At 34.0% G+C, this 13,150-nt stretch overlaps 1 long non-coding RNA gene across 2 annotated transcripts; it reads left to right on the forward strand.

Moving 5' to 3' along the window:
* Positions 1–957: 957 nt before the first annotated feature.
* LOC131859467 (uncharacterized) lies at positions 958–2,954 on the forward strand. 2 transcript variants are annotated; one of them, XR_009359161.1, is made up of 2 exons: positions 958–1,255; positions 2,747–2,954. It is a non-coding gene; the product is annotated as an uncharacterized LOC131859467 (long non-coding RNA). The 2 variants fall into 2 exon arrangements; XR_009359160.1 differs by having other exon boundaries at positions 958–1,211.
* Positions 2,955–13,150: the final 10,196 nt, after the last annotated feature.

A 13,150-nucleotide genomic window follows, 5' to 3' on the forward strand; every position in this document is an offset into this window, starting at 1 on the left:
TCCTCCTCCTTTCCTATTTGTCCCTAATCCTAATCATAATCTCCCACCTAATCCTTCCCTAATAATTTACACATTCCTTATCCTTGGGATTAGGGAGGGGTCAACTCCTTGCCATAAATGGACACCCTCTTTGTCCCCTCAACCTTAAATGCATTCTCCTTTTGGAAAGAAAGCCCACATGAGCTCTCTCCCAAAAGTCCCATAAAAGGAATTTAATATTCTATTATTCTTCTCATCCCCATACCTTTGGAGTGTGAGGATGAGAAAATCCTTTATGGAAGGATCTTGGCCACACTCCAATGGTACGATTTCCCTCTCAAGTCCTCCCATGGTGGCATTTGGTACCATACCATGGTTTGAGATGACCAAATTCCTCTATATGTGATAACCCTAAACTTCATTGACTATTTTAAACATTTATTTTAAGTTGAATTAGAATGATTAGGAATGAATTTCTTTACAAATACTAAAGTAAATTATTTTCTTGATAAAAAGTTACATTTAAAACTAAATGTTAAAATATTTATTTTAACTATTATGTTTCAAAATCAAATGTTTCTTTACATATATAAAATAAAAATAAAAATAACAATAATAATAAAGTGTATATATTTTATACATGTAAAAAATGCTTTTATGGAAAAATAGATTTATATATATATACATATCTTTTTAATTATAAACTAAATGTCTTCTTTAAAATGATATTCTATTATAGAGTAATAATAAAGGGAATAATCATACATGAAATGCATTAAGGGAATAATCACGCATAAAATGCATTAAGGGAATAATCATCAACTGAATGAAGGGAATAATTATAAAATGCATGAAGGGAATAATCATAAAATTCATGAAGGGAATCATGCATGAAATGCATGAAGAGAATAACCATGAAATGCATGAAGAGAATAACCATGAAATGCATGAAGAGAATAACCATGAAATGCATGAAGATAGGCTTTCTTATTTAAAAGGGGGAGTTTTCTAAATCATAGGGAGAAGCATTTCATTCTTTTTGTAGCATTATTTCTTTTTTCTTTTACCAATAGAAAAACTTAGGCAAATTTTGGAGAGAAAAGCCCTCTTCTTTCTTGATTTTGTATTTTGAAGAATGAATTGGTTTGTGGATGGATTCAAATTAGGTTTATTGGAAGGAGTAGGAATTGGGAGACCTTCAATGTTGTCCAAGAATTGTACAAATTAATTTGGTATGTTGGAAGTTCTTTGCATTTTCATTTTGGAGAAAAATGAGGTAAAGTTTCTCATATATTTTCACTTCTTCATCTTTTGAATTTAAATTTGTTGCAAATTGATTGTAGTGTATTTTTAAGCATTCTTCCTCCTTAAATATTTTCATTTGAATGAGTATATTATTGTATGTTTCATATTTGGACAAGCATGGGTTTATATGGGGAAATGTTGCTAAACTTTCAATTGGATTATGGGAAGGGAATTTTGAATGCGTTTTTGTGTTGGCTGCATGGAGACCAATGGGTTCTCTCAGATTTGGGTTTTGAGTATTTTGAATTTTTAAGCTTTTTAAGGTCCATCAATAGAGGATGGACTCTTGGATTGGTTTTTATTCAAAAAGTGTAATTTGAGTGTTATGATGCCATAGCCTAACGTGGATTTATACTATAAATTCTTTTATTTGGTTCAATTTAAGTTTGTCTTCATTAGGTTATGGTCATGCTAAGATAAACTTATAATCATGTGAAAGGGGTTAATCAAGTTTAGTAAAATGATGTGTAATTAATGTACCTTAAGTATATAGTTTCAATTTGAATGCAATAAGTCATTATAGATGCTTTAATCTATCTAAAAAATTATGGCAAAAGGATTAATGTCAATCTAAAAAAATTAGCTTCAATGTCATCTACACAATTATTGACATGAAATAGTTGAAATAGGCAACTATATAATATCTTCATTTGACACCCTACTTGCAGTGTGGATATTAAGAACAAGGATAGATAAATATAGGGGTAATTATGCAAAAGTTGTTTTTCTAGTGTTTGATTCAAGAGTACTTTGTGACAGTTAATGATGAACAACTCATTTAAAATTTAAGGTAGGGGACATAGATTAATGTATCATTTCATGATCATTTCAAGGAAAAATTATAATACCATGATTCATGATCTTGATCATTATCATATATATTTTTATATCTTTATCTTATCAAGTAGTTTTCTATTATTGACCCACGAGGAGTTGAGAATGAATTAGTATTTGAATCTTGCATGGTCCCAAGTTATTTTGTAAAGATTAATGCTTACCTATGGTTTTATATGCTTATACATGCTTCCTCAAGATTTTATGCTCTCTCTCCCTCTCATGCATATCTGAAATATGAGTGACATTGTGTTGGATGATTAAACTCAAAGAAGAATGTAAAATTAGCATGTTAGAGTTGGTTTGATATTGTTTTGAATCTTGACTTATATTTATTTGGATGCTTGACTCATGCCTTCTTGGGTGATCAAGGAATTGATGTTCATGTTGTGAGCAATTAAGAGAAATGCAAATGTGTGTAATGAAAGTCAAATGTGATCGATGCCTTGTGTGTAATCATGTGATTTCATTTGATCTCCTAGCATATGCTTACTAATTGAATCACTATGTTTCACACTCTCTTCCATGTCATAGTACCAATACATTAGTATCTTAGAATGTAGATACAATATGTTGCACTATATTCCATCACCCTGTCAGTTTCAAGTTGCTAGATGATCTCATGTAGGGTCAGCGGTTCTTCGTGCCATGAACAACTCCAAGGAAGCATAATTGCTTCGTGGTTGGGCGAAAAAGCGCTCTGGCAATGTTCTCGCCCAAGGTGTGCTCATGGGAGATAGATGTCAGAATCTCTTATTAGGATTATAATAAGCTATGTACATTATGTATTATTATAATCAATCTTATAAATGAAATAATTTTCTTATGTTTGACTATCTCTCGGCTCATGTACTTTAACAATACGTCAAAATATAATTTCATGTCTTTGTTTTAATATATATTTGAGCAAGATATGTCAATGTGTTCTTAATTACGTGTGATATTAAGTGTAATTAGGTAATTTAATATTTTAAATAAATGGAGATCCTTACACTATACCATTTATCCTCCTCTCTTCATCCTAGTCTTCCATCCATCTCTTGCCTCTTTCATATTGTAAACACCTAAAACTTGCACACTTAGTTAAATGAATTTTATTTATTTAATTATCATTTATCCACCTATTAATTAAGCTAAGGTTTGATTAATATCCCTTTTCTTCTATCTAGCCATTAATTAAATACAACATTTGATTAAATCCCCCTTCTTCCATTAATTGAATAAATTATTTTATTTAATTAAATTATCTTTTCACATTTTAATTAAAATAATTTCTTGCATATAAATAAATCAAATTTAGTTATAACCCCCCCGCCCCCCCCCACTTGCACTTTCCCAAAAATGCAAGTTGCATTCATTTTTGTTGAAATAAATCATTTTATTTTAATTAAAATCCTAATATCTCCCACTGGCATCCTCCTACAAAATCCACTTGCATCCTAAGCATCCTTCTAGAATCCCTCTAATCCCATTTAACTAGCCTTAATTCTTATAATCATGTCACATCCCTAAATTTGGGGAAGTCACTTCTCCAAATTTGGAAGAAAGTCTTCTAAATACATTTAAGGCTTTATCCTTTTCAACAAATTAACTTGTTGAGTTCCCCAAATTTGTAAGGCTCTTACAAATTTGTCTCCAAAGTCTTATAAACCATTAAATGTTATTACACAACCTTGAAGGTTTCTCCCTTCACACAAGCTAAACTTCCAAAGTCTTCAAAGAGCCTTTAATACTCTTACAAGACATCACCCTAGCCCATGATGGTTGTCCCTTTGACCATCTTCTAACTTTGCACAAGAGTTTAACTCTTGGACAATAGCCTTTCATCCTTGGATAATAGCTTTATCCAATGGCTCATCCTCTTAAGGTTAATCCCCCAAGATTAGTAAGCATCTAATGCTTACTTAACATCCTCTCAACCCTCCTCATGGTGACACTTGTCAACATGAGACTGGATTGAAAATCTCACATGGATTAATAAATTTCAATCCTAACCCTTCTCAAGCCAATTCAATCTTGGCCATCCATTTGATCAATTCCTCTATAAATAGAACCCATTTCTTCAATCCAAGGATCCAAGTCTTCATCCATCTACACTACAGTCACATAACACTAAGCATTTTGCCTCTCTTTGTTAGAATAAGCTTTTTTAGATCATTTTAGCATCATGGCATATATTTTTTTATCATTTTTAGCATATCATGTCAATTTCATTTCCATTCTAGATCAACATCATCTTCATATCATACTCATGCTAGCTTAGTATCATACTAATCCTATTATATTACACCATATCATAGTTCCATATCATTAGCATTCACTAAGAACTTAGTTGCATTCATTTAGATCTTACACCATACACTATCTCTCGTTCTTTGAGTAGTCATCCCAAGATCAAGTGCTCTTCCAAGCTGAGAGCCACCTTGAATCTGAGGGATCCTCGGAGATAGAGGATAATGGGATGTGCTTAGAGTTTGGTTTCATTTGTTTGTTTTTTATGATTTCAATCCTCTTACATAATGTTTCATTGGTGTGTTTGAGTAGTTTGTGTCTCTCTTGCAGGTACCACACTTCTTGGCATACATTTTTGGCGCCCACCATGGAGCTTTCCCACAAATTTCTTTTTTTTTCATAGGTTCACACACAGGATTTTTTAACATGCATTTCCTCGGTTTGGCGCATTCAGACCCAGTTTTAGCCCATACAATCTTTCTTTTGGTGCATTCAAACCCTGTTTTAGCACATATAACACTTTCTTTGGCACATTTGCAGTTTATCCTAGCGCATATACATTATTCAGTAGCGCATTTACAAGATTCTATAACACATATAAACTCTATTTTAGTGCATTTGCATTAATTTTTATCGCATATGACCTTTATTTTTGTGCATATAAAAGAAAAGGAGAATTTTGTAAGAGGCTTGGAAAATTAGGCTTGTCTAGCCCAACTTAGTTTTGAAGTTTGCTAACTAATTTTGGTTGTAGGTCTGACAGTGGTTTTTGCAGTTTCTAAAAGAGTTAGTTAATTTTCTTTACTTGCTTTATTTTAAAGTTAGTAAAAAAAGAATTCACTTCCTTTTTGCAAGGTTTAAGAAAAATACCTCATTTCCATTTGGTGCACCTAAAAGGAACTTTACATTCATTTGGGCTTTAAGAAGAAACACATTTTTCTTTCTTGCAAGGGTAAAAAGAATAACAAAATATCACTTTTATTTTGCAAGTTAGGATCATATCTCATTTGCGCTCTAAAAAGAACAAGACAAACTTTCAAATTTTGCAAAGGGATAAAAAGAACAAATCATTTTGCATGCATCTTCAAAGCTTTCAAGTTGAAAATCGTTGTTTTTCATTTTGGCAATTCACTTTGTTTGACCAAGATTTCATTTTCAAAAGCTCAAATTTTTTCTATCTTTTCACATTGATATCTTGGTTTAAAAAGAACCACATGTCTTTTGGAGCAACATCTCAAAGGTAGCTTTTAACAAACAATTGCAATATCAACTAAAAAGAAAGAGTGTATTTCGTGCTTCGAAGGTGTTAGGTATACGCTCTCCCCTTAATTGGGTGATCAAAAATCTAGACACACCATTACTTTCTTTCTTTCAATTTAAAAAATAAGAAAAAACCTTTAGTAGGCCTGCCCTCCCGAGAAGCCCATAAGGCCAGTGAGAGGGGAATGACCTAAGTGGAGAACAAATTTATCTCCAAGTATTCCAACCCACTATAATCAAATGTGGAGGCTGATGAAAATCCCCTCCAACGGTTTTGCTCAGTGATTAGCCTTCCCTCAGTATCCTTGAGATACGTAAAGCCTTTGTTCTAGAGGTTGGGAAGTCTCCCGAGGGAATTTATCACTAAAGACCGAAGAAAAGTCGGATTACAAACTTTAGAACTAGAAACCTCGCCGAGTCAATATCCAAACATTAATAATATCATAGTGCAAGGGTGGGGAAGAATACGCCCCCAAGACACTCACCATACATCTCCCAGGATAGCAATTCAATCGAGGAGCAATTCTCTTTGAATTAATTTCTGGACAAAGGCAAAAAAATGGGTGCCCTCTAGGGGGTGACAAAATTGTTTGAGTTGAAGAAGTATCCAGATGTGGGCTATGGCATTATTGATGACTCTTGATTAAATAGTCTTCTTGGTGTGTTTTTCTTATGTTTAAACCAGTGAAAACATTGGGGATTTGAACACATCCTCGCACAAACATACACTCAATGTTTAGAATTAAAATAACCATTGTCTTCATGCTTGCTATTTTTTTTTCTCAGAATTCATAAAACATCTTGCAAAAACATCAAAATCAGTTCAAAACTTAGTCAAAATCAAGAAAAACGCATAATAGCGCATTTTGCTTCTTCTGTGGCGCATTTAAAATATTTTGTAGCGCATACAACCAAAACAGTGGCGCATTTGAACATCCAGTGGCACATATGAAACATCTAGTGGCACATTTAAACAATCATGTGGTACATTTTATTAGCGCATTTGAAACAAAGGATTATCCAGAGGAGATTCTCAGAATCCAAAAATAGATCAAAATACCCCTGTAGACACCTAAAAATGGTCAACGCTTGCGGAGTCATACTTTAACATTTGTGCATTGCCTCATTTTAGGTTTTTGCGTCGCATTAACATTTCTCCTATGTCAGGCACTTGGTCTTTATCATTTGCGAGCATCGAGTCCTTCTTCTACATTCTTCAGTTTTTCTCGCTTTTGAATTAGGTCTTGTCGATAGCAATCTTTGATCATGATTTTGGTCAATCTTGTCAATCTCTTATCAACTTGTCAATCTCGTCGTTTTACGATCGATTCGTCATTGATCCTTGTCCTCTTTGATCATGTCAATTGGCGCATATCAATTTGGTCTCTTTGTCAATATTGGTCAATTTGTCAATCAATCTCAATTGTTTATCAATCAAATCAATTCAAGATCATGGTCGAATCGACATCAAATCAATCTTACATCAAGACCTAATTGTCATCCTTGCATTTGTAATTCATCTTCCAAGGTTTTATGATTTATTCATTTAATCTTGTTTGGCATTTTCCCTCTAGGTTAAATTAATTATTTATTTATCCTAAGTCTTCTCATCGCAATTAAATGTTTATTTAATTGGCTAATTAATTCCTCCTATTTTTGTAAATTAATTAATAAATGACAAATTATTAATTAATTTACCTAATTCCTAATTTTCTAATTTTCTAATTTCCCTAATTCCTAATTTCAATTCTCTCCTATTTTTCTCCTAATTTCATGGGAATGACATAGAAATTTGTCATAATTTGTCATAATTGACAATCAATCAATTCTTGACATAGAAATTTGTCATAATTTGTCATGAATTATCAATCAATCAAATTTTGCATAGAAAGTGCATAATTTGTCATAATTTGTCATAATTGTCATAATTGACATTTTTGATTTGCAATTTCTATTTGTATTGAATCATGCTAATTTGATCCATCTCTCCAATTTGTCTATAAATTGGATGAATTTCTTCAATCTAAAATCCCTAATCAGATTATTGAATTTCTAATCACTTTGTCAAATCATGCTTCGAGTACTCTTGTGCCAATGTCAATCTTGCTTTCACATTAGGTTTATGCACTTGAAGGTGAGATCCACAACAAAACTATTTGGAGAAGAAAGAAGGACAATGGAGCCACATGAAGGAAGCATTTAGATCTACATCTGGTTTGCATAATCTTTAGTTTTGAATGTTTCATTTTCATGTCTCTATTGAGTGTGTTAGGATTGATCATAGCAATGTGCTTTCGTGATTGAGCTAGATTACTAGTATTTTGAATTGCTTTGATGATTTCCGATTTCCTAGCTACAACCCCTTTAAGATGTTTTTCCTTTTTTTTCAACTATCTCAGACAAATTCCATCTTCCAAATCAGAGGGGTATCGAGCTAGTGATCATAAGTTTTCATCCAACTCGATATCAACATCAAATACCTAGTTAGGTATTCAGGTTAGTCAAATCAAGTTTGCATATCGGGGGACTTTATCCATATCATTTGACACACTTGTTCACAAAAATATGGGCCATATCGAACCCTTTATTCAAACTTAGTGAGCTTGAGTATCCAAACAAAGTATTTATTGTCAACATCAACCTATCAATAAACATCAACTTTGATCACTTGTATGAACACTTCTCAACACTTACAAAGGAATAATCTTCATCAAAAAACTGAGTCGAAGAGAAAACAACCAAGCCAAAAGAAAGTCTTAAAAAGAAGGAAGTTTCTCTACATAAACCGTAAACTCTTCCTAAAAAATCGCATTTTCTTGCACCGCTTTCATATCTATCTACACGGTAAAGGAACCGACTTTGATGAGGAAACTTTGCAAGCACGTACCTTTGATCAAAAGTCAACATCTTATCAATGCCTCAACAAGGGAGGAAAGATAAACTTAGCTTATCTACCCAAGGATCCAATCACTTATTGAATCAAATCAAGTCATGTTGGTTTCTATGTGATCCCATAAAAATGTCAAGTGGGATGAAGAGCCTGAATCAAGCATGAGACATCGAGAAGTTAACACCTTGAAAAACTACCTAAATATGGAAGAGGGAGATATAACAAATGGCGTTATTGAGGAGGCACAACAAGACCCTAGCCTACACAAACTTCTGGAGAAACTCATCGAAATAGAGAAACAAAAATACTTCCTCGTGCTATCTAGCAAAGGACACGGATCAGCCAAAACAAACTGAGAACGTAAAAAGGACAAAATCAAGAACATACAACACTGATAATGACAATACACATGATCATGGCAATACCAATGACCAAGACAAAACTAATGATCAAGATGACACCAACCATTAAGATACCAACAATGGAAACAATCCTCTTACTACACTTATGCAACAACTACAAGCGCTTCGATAACAAATGCAATACATGCGATAAGGGACCGCCACATGATATTCCTTGGAGGATATATGTCCCTATCCAATTGATAGAAGTTTGAACATGGTACCATTCCCACCAATCTCTAAAATACAAAAGTATGACAAATGCAATGGTAAAAGTGATCCCTGTGATCATATAAGGGAGTTTTGTACGATGAGCTTGGAGATTGCCCACAATGACACCTATATGATGAGGCTATTTCTAAGAAGTCTAGGAGGACAAACGATGGAATTGCTTTCAAAACTCACACCTCTCATTAGGTAATTTGAAGAGTTGGTGAACAAGTTTGTTTTACAATACTCTTATAACATTCAACACAAGGTTACCATGCTTGACCTTTGCAACACAAAACAAGAGAACAATGAACCATTCATGAGAGATGATTGATCTCTAGATATCCCCGAACCGTACCTGAAAAGGAGAAAATTGAAATCTTTATAGACAATCTTAATGACAAGATGAGCTATCAACTTAAAATACAATGTTTACCTAGTTTTCAAAAGTTGATCGAAAATAGCATCCACGTAGAAGATGCCTTAATCAAAAAGGGAACTTTGAAATTTTTTGAGGAAGGTGCTAGTTCATCAAACAACAACTATAACAACAACTACTACTACAACTCAGACAAATCCAAATTTTGGACAAGGAACAAGAATGTTGTCAATGATGGTGTAGTTGACAATGTTAAAACAAAACAACCAGTGTTAAAATTATCAGGTATTACTCCACCAACCAACACTTAAAAGACCAACAATACAAGAAACAATAAACAATGAAACAACAATAAAGGAAGCAACACTAACAAAAAACCACCACCATATCGATAGAAGTTCACACCTTTGGGGAAAACTCTTGAATCAACATTTCAAGAATTGTTGACAAACAAACTCATTTCATTGTCAAACATAAGGTTTTTTGAACCTCAAGTCAAACCATCATGGTGGAATGACGCGCACTATTGTGAATATCATAGAAACAAAGGGCATCACACAAATGATTGCCTAAGGTTGAAAATTTTGGTTCAAGATTTACTAGATAACAATGACATAATGGTAGACGGTCATAAAACCAACGATGATCATGAGGCCTTCAACAATCTACTTCCAAATTATGACAAAGGTGCATCATCATCCTCAAACAACAAAGGGGCCCATATAAATCATGTGTAAAACAATGCCATCAATCATATATCAACATACGATGATCAAGTCAATGTCATAAAGATCAAAGACAAATAAGAACATATTTCAGTCAATGTGACTACACAAGCCCAATCTAGATATGTATTGAAAGGGAGTACCTCCAATACAATAACACCTTCAAACACTCAATACAACTTAGTAGATTAATAGAAGAAAATGCCAACCCACATATCAATATTGGAGATTCTCAAGATCTCACTAGCACACAAGGATATTCTGGAAAACGCTCTTGTTGACACTACGGTTCCAAATAACTTGGATATTGATCGATTCTAAGCCATGATGGGACATTTAATCGTGCCTTATAACCTATCATTCTCAAAACATGATGACACCTCTCTAAATCATCTGCATAATACTCCACTCCATATTGAAGTCTTGGTCTATAAACATCGAGTGAAATGAGAACTAATAGATGGAGGGGTAGGTCTAAATATATGTACTCTAAAACTTATCTGTGCATTGGGTTTCTCAGAAACAACCAAAGCATATGCTGATGAAGAAAGATCATCAAAAGAAAAAGATAACAATCAAAGCATGTGATGATGAAGAAAGATCATCAAAAGGAATCGCAGTATTACCTATTCAAGTAGGACTAGTTCAAAGAGATACTCTATGTCAAGTCTTGGACATAGACTTATCTTATAATATACTTTTGGGTCATCCTTGGATCCATGAAATTAAAGCAGTGCCATCTACATACCACCAGTGCCTAAAGTTCCCATATGATGGACAAGAAATTTCCATGACGACAAACATTAATCCTTTTCAGTATTAGAACAATCTCAAAACGACTGAAAACATTCTTGTACCACACAACAAGGAAGCTCTTGCTTCCACATCATCAAACAATGAGGATCAACAAAAAAATCTATCTCTAAATTTTGAGAAAAGTATAAAGTTGAAAGATAAAGGCATTGGGAGGATACTCTTTTCAATCCCTATGTCTATCACAATTGCCAATTTCACCAAGATCTCATGGGCAACCATCAACATCCAAGCAAAAATCTTCACAACCTATCAAAATGTTTGATAGTATGTTCATTCAAGCAAGAACACTAGCAGATGAAACAAGAGACAAAGATGTCTTGAATTGGTTGTTTAAAGATGATGAAGACACACAAGCATCAATGTTAAGTGTCACCCTCCCAACAGAGCAATATGGCAATGGATTCAAAATCATGCAAAGGATGAGATACTTAGGAAAAGGTCCTATCAACAAACGACAAGAGGGTATCGTGGAACCAATTGAACCTCACTCACAACTTGCCAAGGACAAATTCAGACTAGGATATGGACAACATCAACATCAACTTGATCAATACAATTGACAACAAGAATCTGCATATCAACAAAATTGACAAAAAGAACCCACACAACGATAGCAAAAGAAACAAGAATTAACACAACAACAAGCAGCTGAGGAGACGATTCACAAACATAAGGAAGAAGAGTATGAAAAACAACAAGAAGAGATTGCCATACAAAGAGAGGAAGCTTCTCACAAGAAGATGCATAGATTGCAACCTAGTACAAAACCCGATTCAAATGGAATGCAAGAAAGTTCAGAAACAAAAGCAAGACCTATACCAAAAGCAAAACCCTTCTCACTGGATGACATCCCCATCACATGCAACAATAGAATCCTGGAGAGTGATTCTGAAACAGAATCACATCAATATGAATGGGACACTTGCTCTGATGTAAATGAATACATTGATGTAGATGTAATCCACACATATACACTCACGCTTGATGAAGGACAAGGCTTAGGGTCTCGATCATTGGAATTTGGACCACAACATATCTATGAAGCTAGTGCGAACAAGAAGCGTCGCTACGGAACAGGCAATACCGAAGAGAGTACCATTATAGACCTTACTCGTGTTACTGACAACTTTGATAACATTTCTATCATGACCCTTACAGTTGTCAACCTAAATCCACCTAATGACTCCTTACCCCTCATACATCCTGAACTCATAGACTGGGAACAACCTGAACAACTCAACATACCTATCTTCCCAGATAATGACACTATTGTCCAATACCTTTGTTCAGTAAATCCAGAAACATGTTCCACCAGCGAATCTCATAACGAAGTTCTCAATCAAGAGAGTGATAAGTCTCTTAGTCAAAAAATGAATAAAATCAAAAAATGATCTAATGGTGAAAACCACTCAATGGCATATTCGATCATAAAAAAGTAAAAATAAAGGACATATCCAATGGTGAAAACCTCCTCGAGGCACCAGAGGATGAGAGACTTGACACTCTTCCTGAACATTATCAAGAGAGATCACCAATTTTAATTGAACCAACTCAATTAATCAACATCGGTACTAAAGCAACTACAAAAACCATACACCTGACAGAGTCATTAACATAACAAGAAAGACCCGACTTCACCAAATTCTTCAAAGAAAAGAAAATCAATTTTACTTGGTCTTATGCAGATATACCAGGGATAGATCCATATTTGATAATGCACCACTTATCTATAGCTCCAAGAGCTAAGCCAGTCAAGCAGAAACTAAGAAAAATGAACCCGCATGTTGCATTATTGGTTAAAGCAAAACTGAAAAAGTTACTTGATGGAGGATTCACTCGGCCCATAGATTATGCTGAATGGATCTATAACATTGTACATGTATCCAAACTAGATAAAAGCATCAGAATTTGTACAGACTTCATGGATCTCAATAAGGCTTGTCTGAAGGATGACTTTCCTTTACCCAACATCGACACAATTGTAGATATAACAATAGGACATGCTATGTTATCACTTATGGATGGTTTCTCAGGCTACAATCAAATAAAAATAACATCAAAAGACCAAGATAAAATAACATTTACATGTCCATGGGGTACTTACTACTGAAATGTTATG

The sequence above is a fragment of the Cryptomeria japonica genome, chromosome 10 (genome assembly GCF_030272615.1).
Source record: "Cryptomeria japonica chromosome 10, Sugi_1.0, whole genome shotgun sequence".
Classification (NCBI taxonomy): Eukaryota; Viridiplantae; Streptophyta; class Pinopsida; order Cupressales; family Cupressaceae; genus Cryptomeria; species Cryptomeria japonica.